Raw genomic sequence first — 11,862 nt, 5'->3', positions numbered from 1 at the left:
TGAGAGAAGAAGAGAATATTGTTTTGAATAAGATGAATTGGTTGCAAAAAAGTCAGATTTCCTCATTGTTGAAGGAAGAAGAAATTAATCATATTGGGAAAAGAATTACTACTCCCTTTGAAAATCTGGTGAAAGAATATGGAAAAGATAAGGCAAAAATAGTTTCAAAATTGTATAAGGTGTTATTAGGCATAGGGAAATCGCCAAGAGAAGTTTTGAAGGAATATTGGGAAACTGAGCTTCAAGGTAAAATTTTGGATGAAGAGTGGGATAGGATTTTTAGGTTACCTCCCTTTGTTACAACGTCTAGGTTAATACAGGAGCAGGGTTTGAAGATGATACAGAAATGGTATTACACACCTGTTAAGCTGAGCTATATTTCAAAATTGGGAAGTAAAAATTGTTGGAGGAAATGTGGAGAGGTGGGAACGTTCAGTCATATGTGGTGGGATTGTCCTTTGGTAAAGAAATTTTGGGATCAAATTGGTATAGAAATGTCGGGGATTGTGGGAAGAAGGGTAAGAATATCTAAAGCAATGGCACTTCTTAGTTTGGATGGTATAGAGTTAAGGGTAAAAGAGGAATGTAAATGGATAAATTTGATGTTAGTAGCAGCAAGACAAGTGATTGCAAAGAATTGGAAAGAAGCTGAGGAACTGACGATTAATCATTGGAGGGAAAGGATGAATAATATAATAATTTTAGAGTATCTTACAATGAAGATACGTAGAATGAATGGGTCAATGGTTAAGGACCAAGAGGAGGACTGGTTTAAAAAGATGGCGGGGTATTTGGGAAAGTTTAAAAAATTTGGGGTGATTAGTCAGTTAATAGGAAATTGAGAGGTTAATTTGATTATAAGATCAAGAGGGAAGGGTAATAGTGGAATAGAGTTGTACGGAGATTGATTGTGATATAATACTGTATGGAATTTATTTATGTCTCTAATGCCTGGAAGTTGCACATGGGTGGTGTTGGTGTTGGATTTTTTTATGAAATAAAAACATTTAAAAAAAACAAAAAACCCCCATCATCTTCCATTAAAAAAAAGAATGGCAATTTTAAAGTCTTTAAATATCTGTATGTGATCTTTAGCTCTGTATCTCTGCATTTGCTGCTGAAAACTGTAAAACAAAAGTATTACTCTTTTGTTTCCAGTTTTGCAAGCCATTTTTCTTTTCCATTGGACCCCATCATCTTCCATTAAAAAAAAGAATGGCAATTTTAAAGTCTTTAAATATCTGTATGTGATCTTTAGCTCTGTATCTCTGCATTTGCTGCTGAAAACTGTAAAACAAAAGTATTACTCTTTTGTTTCCAGTTTTGCAAGCCATTTTTCTTTTCCATTGGAGCCAATAATAGGGAGAACAGCTTCCCTGCTCTGGTCATATTATTTTAGGTGAGGATGGAGTGACTCCTCTGATCTTTCCACGTATCTTGGTGGTGGAAAGGGCTGCCAAGTTACAGCCATCTTATGGCAAGCCCAGAGGATTTTCAAGGCAAGAGATGATCAGAGGTGGTTTGCCGTTGCCTGGACGTCCTTGGTAGTTTCCCATCCAAGTAATAACCAGGGTCAATGCTGGCTAGCTTCTGAGCCTAGGCCCTACCTATCTTATGTACATACATACATGTAAGTTTTATTACAAAGGCACTTCAGGAACAGAATGGAAAGAGAAACTGCTGAATTACAAGTTATTACAACACTTGGAACAAAAACCTCCCCAGGACTCAACAGGGATATTCTTATTTCATTACATATGCTATCTCACTCAGTCCTCACGTATGTATTCTCAACAAGAAGGACTATACATTATCTGTATTTTAGTGTATTTCTTTTCTAGAATAGTATATTAAGAAGACAACCTGTGAGATAGGTGAGGCTGAGAGAGCTTTCTCAAGAACTGCCCTTGAGAGAACAGCTCTGAAAGAACTTATGACCAGAAGTCATTTCGGGGGGGAACGTGGGGGAACGCAGTTCCCCCAGGTGAGGTGCAGGGGGCGGGCACATGACGAAGCCCCGCCTCCTGCTTCCGGCCGCCCCGCTTCCAGCCCTCATTCAGCCAGGAGGAGGCAGGAGGAGAGGGAGGGTAAGTTGCTTCCTCCCCACCTCTCCCTACCCCTGCCTGCCACTCCCGCTGGCCTTGCAGGTCCACCGCCGGGCCCCTGATGTCAGGGGGTGTGGCATATGCTAATGAGTTATGCTAATGAGTTCCCCTAGCTCTTTTTCTACGAAATGACCCCTGCTTATGACTGACCCAAGGTCACACCAGCGGCTGCATGTAGAGGAGTGGGGAATTAAACCAAGTTCTCCCAGATTAGAGTCCACGCTCTTAACCACTACACCAAATTTAGAATACTGAAGTTATAATTCTGAATGTAATGCAAGGACTATTGGAGTGTTTTGCTGACATACCACTGCACCCCCCTCAAAAAAGAAAGAAAGGCCCCTGCCACATGGCAGAAAAAAACACGTCCAAAGTGTGGCTATCCAGAGCCGCACCAAAAGAGACACATGGCGGCGGGATCACACAGATCCCCTGAGCCGCCGCGCTGTTGCTCCCCAGCACGATCAGATGCCGGGGAGGAAGCCACCGACAGGAGACTGAGGCAGTCGGCTGCGCATGCACAGTTTGGCCAGGAGCCTCAGATGCACCGGCAGAAGGACAAGCCGGCGATCCCACGGCCGTGCTTGCCGCGGCCTTTCTGGTGAGTCCACCTCTGTAGGTGGTTTGTTTTCCCTGCGGATTTTTGGCCTGAAGGGCCGGATCGGGGACGGGTGCGCGCCGCTTCCCAAATGTTAGGGTGGGATCGCGCCCGTTTGCTGCGCCCCCGATACGTCCCTCTTCCGGCCCTTAACCTCCCATGTGACCGGGGCCAAAGAAATGCTGTTAAGTTACCTCCACGCCTAAGAGGAGACGAATGGAGAGTCCAGGCCCACAGCTACGGTGGGGCATTTGGGGCTCTGTCCCCTCAAATGTGATGCATGCTCCACAACAGCTGATGCCCCTCTCCCCCTCCCTTCCCTCCTGTGACATTAAAAGGGCCAAGGAGCACGTGGCCCACCGATCAGCTGGAGGGCCCTTTAAATCTTGCAGCCGCCCCTCTCCCTCCCCTCCTCCAAGATTTAAAGAGTCCTCCAGCTGATCAGTGGGCCTTTTAAATCGTGCAAGAGGTGAGGGAGAGGGGTGGCTGCTGGCTGCACTCCTTCCCTGAACTTCAAGTGGTGATTTCACTGCCTGGAGATCAGGCGCGGGCAGCCCCCGCTAGGAAAACAGCATGTAAAGGGTTCCCTTTCCCTCCCCCTCCCCTGCTGCCCTGCAAAATTTCCCCATGCCCCACCAACCCAAACATTTCTGGGTACGGGGCTGGGAGAGTCTCAGTTTACTGCCCACAATTAGAAAAGATACCTTTACACATTTCCCCCCTATTCTGACATATTTATTGCTTTGCTGTTCTTTCCCCCCTTAATTAAATCAAAACAACTGTTGACCTTAAAAAAAATTCCTTTGTTGGTCTTAAAGGAGCCACTGGACTCTAAATTTGTTCTACTGTATTTGCAGTTTGGGCCGCAGTGGCTCAGATTTTAAAATGCTAAGCCACAGACCGGAAGGCCTGTAGTTCGGCAGTTCGAGACCCAAGTGCCGCGTGACAGAGTGAGCTCCCATCTCTGGCCCCAGCTCCTGCCAACCTAGCAGTTCGAAAGCAAAAAATTGCAAGCAGATAAATAGGTACCACTTCGGTGGGAAGGTAACAGCGTTCAGCGCGCCACGGCGTCTAGTCATGCCGGCCACATGACCACGGAAACATCTTTGGACAGCGCTGGCTCTTCGGCTTGGAAACGGAGATGAGCACCGCCCCCTAGAGTTGGATTCGACTGGCTTTCAAGCAAGGGAAACCTTTACCTTTACCTTTATTTGCAGTTTGCATCCAGACGCCATAGGAGAAACAGCCATGTCTCCAAATGTGCACAACACCTCCAGCGACCATGTGTGTCTTATGGTCTGGCAGAACTAATGAACAACAAGGCAGTGACTGACTTTTTGGTCCAGATGCACTTTAGGCATTAATTCATTAACGATGCCAGAGTGAACCATAAATATTGGCAATAAGCTGTGCTTTTCAAACCTGCCATCTAACGAGAATATAATTAAGCACGAGATGTAAATGTAACGCCTATTAAGAAATACAGCTCATTAATTCTGTTGACAGTAAAATGGGTGGGTGGAGTTTTAATGGAGTTTCCTTTATTGCATTTTTCATGATTCCATCACATTTTTACTAGTTCCTTTAAATATTTTAGAGTCCTCACCGTCTTCTGCTCTGAATTACTTACTTCCCAGTGCTGAGGAGTTTTGTCTCCATTCTAATGTGGATTATGTGGCGGTTTTGAGAGAGCCTCATTCATTCTGAGACATTGCGAGATAATCATACATCCCTCCCTGAAAGAAGAGTTAATTCTCAGGAAAACAGCAGGTATGCTTCATATGTTACCTAGCAGTACTAAAGATGAAAATGCAGATTTGGAATCTGAGGAAGAAATGAAGATTATGAGTACAATTCTGAAGACTGATGATCCCTTTCAGGAACATTTTCTCCAGTGTTCTAATCATAGGAACTAAACATGAGAATAAATCCCGAGACTGTAATGAAGTTTTGTATAGGAAGCCAATCGCATTATTGTTTTACTGGGATATTAATGGACCCCTTCCTCCCCTTGAGCTGCGGTGGCTCAAGTGGTTAAGACGCTGAACTGCAGGCTGTGAAAGGTCGGTAGTTCAGCAGTTCGAGACCCGAGTGTGCCGCATGACGGAGTGAGCTCCCGTCTCTAGTTCCAGCTCCTGCCAACCTAGCAGTTCGAAAGCAAGAAATTGCAAGTAGATAAATAGGTACCACTTTGGTGCGAAGGTAACAGCCTTCCGTGCGCCTTGGTGTTTAGTCATGCCATCCACATGACCACGGAAACGTCTTCAGACAGTGCTGGCTCTTCGGCTTTGAAACGGAGATGAGCACCGCAACCCTAGAGTCGGATTCGACTGGCTTTCGAGCAAGGGAACCTTTACCTTTACCTTCCTCCCCTTAGTGTGGAAGGGGAGGAAACCCTTTCTAAAGGGTTTCCAACTTCCAGCTGTCACCTGGAGATCTCCCGCTATTACAATTGATCTCCAGGTGACCAAGATCAGTTCCCCTGGAGAAAACGGCTGCTTTGGAGGGTGGGCTCCATGGCATCGTACCCTGCTGAAGCCCCTCCCTTCCCCCAACCCTGCCCTCCTGAGGCGCCAACCCCCAAATCTCCAGGTATTTCCTAATCCACAACCGGCAACCCTATTTTCCAGCAGTGGCGTTCCGTTAACCAGAGCATTCGTAATAAAAAGGAAGAAAAGCAATTTTCCACCCAATGCACTTCGGTGTTTTTCATCTAACTCCGAATGCATTTAGTATGTAAACACGAAGAGATGTGTTAATGACCCTGGGCGAGAGATGAATGTGTACTGAAGGAGACTTGCTTGCTATATGAAATGCATCGTGTTGTTGAGGCCAGAGGAGCTAAAAATAAAGCTCCCTAAGACATAATGAAGAATCTTCTCTGGCATAAGAACATAAGAACATGAGAGACGCCAATGTTGGATCAGGCCAAAGGCCCATCCAGTCCAACACTCTGTGTCACACAGTGGCCAGAAATAACAGGTGCCATCCGGAGGTCCACCAGTGGGGCCAGGACATTAGAAGCCCTCCGACTGTTGCCCCCCCCCCCAGCACCAAGATGACAGAGCATCCCTTGCCCCAGAGTCCCTATCTATACCTTGTGGCTAATAGCCACTGATGGACCTCTGCTCCATATGGTTATCTAATTCCCTTTTGAAGCCGTCCATGCTTGTAGCCGCCCCCACTTCCTGTGGCAGTGAATTCCAAGTGTTAATCACTCTTTGGGTGAAGAAGAGAGTCACAGAACAGGCTTCCTTACTCCTCGAGCTTACAACAGCTGAACTCTAGAAGGGAAAACTGCAGCCATTTCATAGAAACATAGAGTGGGAAGTGGTGGGGCCCTACAGGCCATCTAGTCCAAGAGTGTCGAACTCATTTGTTATGAGAGCTGGATGTGACATAAATGAGATCTTGTTGGGCCTGTGTGTCATAAAAGATAGCGGAGATATAAACTTTATAAAGGACACAAACACAAAGATTTTTTTTAACGTAAAATAAAAACATGCTTAAAGCATCAGCTGCAAACCTACTTTTGATTTATTAACATTCACCACAGAAATCTCATGCTCAGAGTTCTGAGTCTAGGACCCAGGTTAAAACATGAAATGGCTGCATGATTAAGAGAGACTGGTGAAGCAAGCTATGATGCAGCAGCAGAAGCAGATCTGCAAGCAGGAGATGGCCAGTTCCCCTGCGGGCCTGATGGAAGCCCTCTGGGGGCCTGACCTGGCCCCCGGGCCACATGTTTGACACCCATGATCTAGTCCAACCCCCAGCTCATAAGAACATAAGAACATAAGAGACGCCAATGTTGGATCAGGCCAAAGGCCCATCAAGTCCAACACTCTGTGTCACACAGTGGCCAGAAATACCAGTGCCATCAGGAGGTCCAGCAGTGGGGCCAGGACATTAGAAGCGCTCCCACTGTTGACCCCCCCCAAGCACCAAGAAGACAGAGCATCACTTGCCCCAGAGCCCCTATCTATACCTTGTGGCTAATATCCACTGATGGACCTCTGCTCCATATGCTTATCTAATTCCCTTTTGAAGCCGTCCATGCTTGTAGCTATGGTTTCCCCTCGGATGGTCGTGGCCCCGCCCCCAGCGTGCCCAGCGTCGTCACGTCACTTCCTGGTCTCTGGAATCTACACGGGAGTCCCCTGCTCTGGAACAAGGTGAGACTTGGCAACCCTATGTGGAGGAGTGGGGAATCAAACCCAGTTCTCCCAGATCAGAGTCCGCACTCTTAACTACTACACCTAACTGGCTCTCAGTTTGGTGTGGAAAACTTGCACTAGAGGCGTGGAAAACTTGCAGCAATGAGGAAGATGTTATGCGTCACATAGGGTTGCTAACTCTGGGTTGGTGAATTCCTGGAGATTTGGAGATACACCCTGGGGATGGTGGGGTTTGGGGTGAGGAGGGACTTCAGCAGGGCTTAATGTCATAGACTCCAAGCATCAAAGCCGCCATCTTCTCCAGGGAACCTGATCTTTGTGGTTAATCTTTGGGGGGGGAGGGGTCTCCAGGCCCCACCTAGAGGCTGGCAACTTTATGCCAACATCATGTCCTGGAAATATCCATTGACTGATATTGAAAACAGCGCCAAGTCTACCGTTGCCAAGAAGATAATGGGAATTTAAACTTTCTTTACAATACTCTGAAACTTTTTTTAAAATCACTTTTCTGGGAGAGGAATTAGAAAATTCAAGCTGCAAGACATTTTAAATAAACACCCCCTGGCATTCTGAAAGCTCTGTACATTACGGGTGTTTTGTTAAAGGTTTGGTTGCAGCAAAACAGATAAACAGTATTAAAAGAAGACCAGCCATTTCAATGATTTCCTTCACCTTCACAAAAATTTCATTACCGGGACATTAAAAAATCAATTTGAGAATAAATATGAAATGTTGCTGTCTAACAAATATTAATGCGACGCTGGAAGTGGTTTACCAGTCTAGAAAATGAAGTCCGTGGATGTTTGGTATCAGAGAAAGAAATATTTGTCAGTGAAATGATGAAAACAAACACCAGGTGCAGAGTTACATTGGCGAAAAGCGCCTCAGGTCAAAACTGATATGAGAAAGTGCCTAAGGGGAAATTTTTTCTCCCCTACCTCTCTCGCAATGCCCAGAACTCGGGATCACTCAATTAAGCTGATTGGCAATAGATCCAGTGCCAATAAAAGGAAGTACTTCAGACAAGAGAGAATTAACTTGAGGGAGTAATTCACTTCAAGGCCAGGCAACCTTTCTGGCCTGAGTATCAAAAAAACTGTGAAGATGCTGACAAACAAAAGTATGTTTGTGTGTAAAGTTGTGTCAAGTTCCAGCCGACTTATCTCAACCACGTAGGGGTTTCAAGGCAAGTGGTGTTCAGAGGTGGTATGCCATTGAGGGTAGAAATGAGGATTGCATTTGGCCAGACGCACTGGGAGCAAACTGAAACCCAGAAACCCCTCAGGGGCTCAGCTCAGACCTGACCATGTGGGTCAAGGGGACAAGAATAGGCACAAAATAGCACAGAACCTTGTGTTTTCATATAACGTGATGCTTACCGAGGTTTTCATTTGAAAATTATTTTTCTGTGTTAAACCATGCAAACTTTTAACCAGGAAAAGCAATCATAACTGGGTTTTGTAATAGTTAAAAGGAGAAACAATACTTTTGTTTTGTCTAGCCCCACCCGATTATCGATGACATCTGTTATTGATGACACGTGCTACGGTTCATAAGTCATGAACATATGACTTTGAGGCAGTAAAGAAACCATTCAAATAACTAAACATGTAAATACAGGGCTTTTTTGCTTTTTTTTGCAAAAGAGGTGCCAGAGCTCTCAAGAGGGAAATGAAGTCTTCCATCTGTATACTGAACACTCGCGAATTTTTAAAACATTTTTAAACGAATTTTGTTGAAGAAGTACCAGAAATTATTTCCAGTGTGTTCCCCCAGAAAAAAAGCCCTACATAAATGGGATACTAAATAAATAAATATGAAGCTGGCACATGGAAAGATCATTGGCCCATTGTTAGGGAAGTCAGCTCCAGATTGGGAAAGTCATGGAGATTTGGGGGTGGAGCCTGGGGAAGGTGGGGTTTGGGAAGAGTCCATAGAGTCCACTCTCCAAGCCAGCCAGTTTCCCCAGAGGAACAGAGCTCTGTTGTCTGCAGGTCAGTTGTAATTCCGAGAGATCGCTAGACCCCACCCGGAGTTTCACGCAACAAACACATGGGGGACACGGCAAGGTTGAGCAAACGTGGGAGAAAACCTAAAGAACAGTATGCATCTTGTAGAAAAGTCCACAGCTACAGAGACAAATATTCTTGGAATCAACAGTGCAGCTGTGCTTTGTTAGAGTGGTCTTTCTGGGTTGTCCCTATGGAGAACCAGATAAGCCTTCTACAGAGTTGACTTGTGCATTGTAGCATTGTGAGCTTTGGGTGAGTGCAGCAAGCTACCTCTCTTTTTACCCTGGTTTCTATGTAAAGTATATTGTGTTATGTTGTATTTGTAATTCAGTTCCAGGAAAAATAATTTGCCTGAAGAATTGCTTGAAACACACAACTTTTGTCTGGGAGGCGTGTTGCTTTGACGACTGCTGCAGCTCTCATCTGTCTCATCAGAAAGCAAGATAGTCTACAGCATTGAATCCTGTCTGTATATCTGTCTTTGTAGCTGTAGACTTTTCTACAAGATATATATTGTTCTCTAGGTTTTTGTTATCAATGTACTATAATTAATAAGACACACAAGGGTCTTTATTGTATAGTTGCGTCTATGATTTAAATGAATATATGAAGACATAGTAGCGCATCAGAACTGTGTGTTTTGTTTTAACACGGTGGTTTTCCCCGTTTGCCCCAGCTGGAGGTTTCCAGCTCTGGTTTGGGAAACACCTGGAGATTGGGGGGGAGCAGCCTGAGGAGGGCGGGATTTGGAGAGGGGAGGGATTTTAACGGTGTTTAATGCCATAGGGTCCACTTTCTAGCAGCCATTTTCTACAGTTTGCCAGTTTGGTGTAGTGGTTAAGTGTGCGGACTCTAATCTGGGAGAACTGGGTTTGATTCCCCACTCTTCCACTTGCACCTGCTGATGTGACCTTGGGTCAGTCACAAGCTCTGGCACAGCTGTCCTTGAAAAAGAGCAGTTTGTGTCAGAGTTCTCTCAGCCCCACCTACCTCACAGGGTGTCTGTTGTGGGGAGGGGAAGGGAAAGGAGCTTGTAAGCCACTCTGAGACTCCAAGTGAAGGGCGGGGTATAAATCCAATCTCTTCTTCTTCTTCTACAGGCGAACTGATCTCTGTCACCTGGAGGTCCGCTGTAATCCCAGGAACTCTCCAGCCACCTGCTGGAGGTGGCAATTTAGCAATGTGTGCTTGGACTGGTGGCAGCTCCTCATAAAGAACCACTCCGGCACTTACAGTGCAATCCCGTGCACATTTTCTCCAGCCTAAACCCATCAGTTTCAATGAGTTTAGACCGGAATAACTCTGGGTTATCGCTGGAGGCCCTTCTCCAGGGGTCCTCATTGTCTGAAGAGCATGAGAGATGGAGTCTGCTCAGAAGCAACAATGAATGCAGCATCTCTGGACTGTCTTTCCCATGGATGTCTGTGCAGCACTGTTCTTGCAAGGCTTTTATTGGATGCCGGAGATGTCCCTTTTCCAAAAGAGGGTTCAATTTGCAATTTTTTCAAAAAAATGTTTCATAACGGAACGGCTAGCCTTAGTAAACGCTTCCGCTGTATTTAATGTGTTCTGTTCTGCTTCGTTGTGCTGGGGACTGCTGTTATCCGAAGAGGCAGCTCTCCACTTAACTTGGGGGAATTAGCTAAAGGAGACAGAGCGAGAGGCGGGCACCTGGGATTCTCCACCAATGCATACCAGCATTTTCCCCTTGAAGAGAACGCTCAAATAAACCAGGCAGATGTTCCACCAAAAAGTTTTTATTAAAAGAAAATAGAAATTGATATAAATGCGTACACACTAAAAACGCATATAAGAGCTATTTCAGAGGAAATCAGAGAGGAAAGAGGGAAAGCTTTTTTGGGGGAAGGGCGATAATTGCCAGTCAGCGGAAGCAGCAAGCTGAAGAGCAAAATGGCCATATTTTTGCTCTGCACAGGAGAGAAAAACAAACCCACAAGGGGGGGGGGTATGCGGTCCCGCAACACACACACTGCTGGGAAGTCGGGTGCACCAGTTATAGGGCAAAACGGACCCTGGGGCAGGTTGATGCATTTGCCAGAAAAACAATAGCTTGATGGTCTTTCCTGAGGCGGACTAAGGTGTGGGAGAGGCTTGATGACCCTGCAAGTGCCAGGCAGGAAGGGCTAATTGGGTACGTGAACGGAATTAAGCGTTGCATAACTGCCGCTTAATTAGGGTAAGTGGGTGCAGGTTGAAGTGAGCTTGGGTGGTGATGAGATTAGTCCAAGGGTGAGTCAATAGATCCTGAGAGACCCATTGTTCTACAATTATGCATCTCTCCGGGGTGTGGAGGGGGCATTAGCCAGCCAGCCACTCTGAAACACATTTTCCAAAATACCCAGGCTTGTTTCTGACTGGCATCCATTTTGTCTCATTTTGGGGCCAGGCAGTGTCCTGCACTTATGATTTTGGGGTGATATTTTAAGAAGGGTGTTTTATGGCTATTCTAGCTATAAATTGCCCCTCTGTGGGAGGAGGGTTCCGAATGCTAACAAGGCTGGCTTCTAAAGGTTTTAAGACGAAGAAGAAGAAGAGAAGAGATTGGATTTATACCTCGCCCTTCACTACCCACAGGTGTCTCAGAGCGGCTTACAAACTCCTTTCTCTTCCCCTCCCCACAACAGACACCCTGTGAGGTTTTTCAAGAACAGCTGTGCCAGAGCTTGTGACTGACCCAAGGTCACATCAGCAGGTGCAAGTGGAGGAGTGGGGAACCAAACCCGGTTCTCCCAGATTAGAGTCCGCGCACTTAACCACTACACCAAACTGGTTCGTTAAGGTAAATGCTACAGACAGTGCTCTTTTAGAATTTGCATTGTTCAGGATTTAGTATTATCATTTAGAAAACGTATATAATTTTTTTTTTTGGGGGGGAAGCTGGCTCCTGGGTTAGTTTCCACTGATGGAAAGGGGAAGTTCATAGTAGCGTTCAGAGGTCATTTCGGGGG

This window comes from Gekko japonicus, unplaced genomic scaffold (assembly GCF_001447785.1).
Source record: "Gekko japonicus isolate JY-2015 unplaced genomic scaffold, Gekko_japonicus_V1.1 scaffold1997, whole genome shotgun sequence".
Classification (NCBI taxonomy): Eukaryota; Metazoa; Chordata; class Lepidosauria; order Squamata; family Gekkonidae; genus Gekko; species Gekko japonicus.
This window is presented reverse-complemented; position numbering follows the sequence as displayed.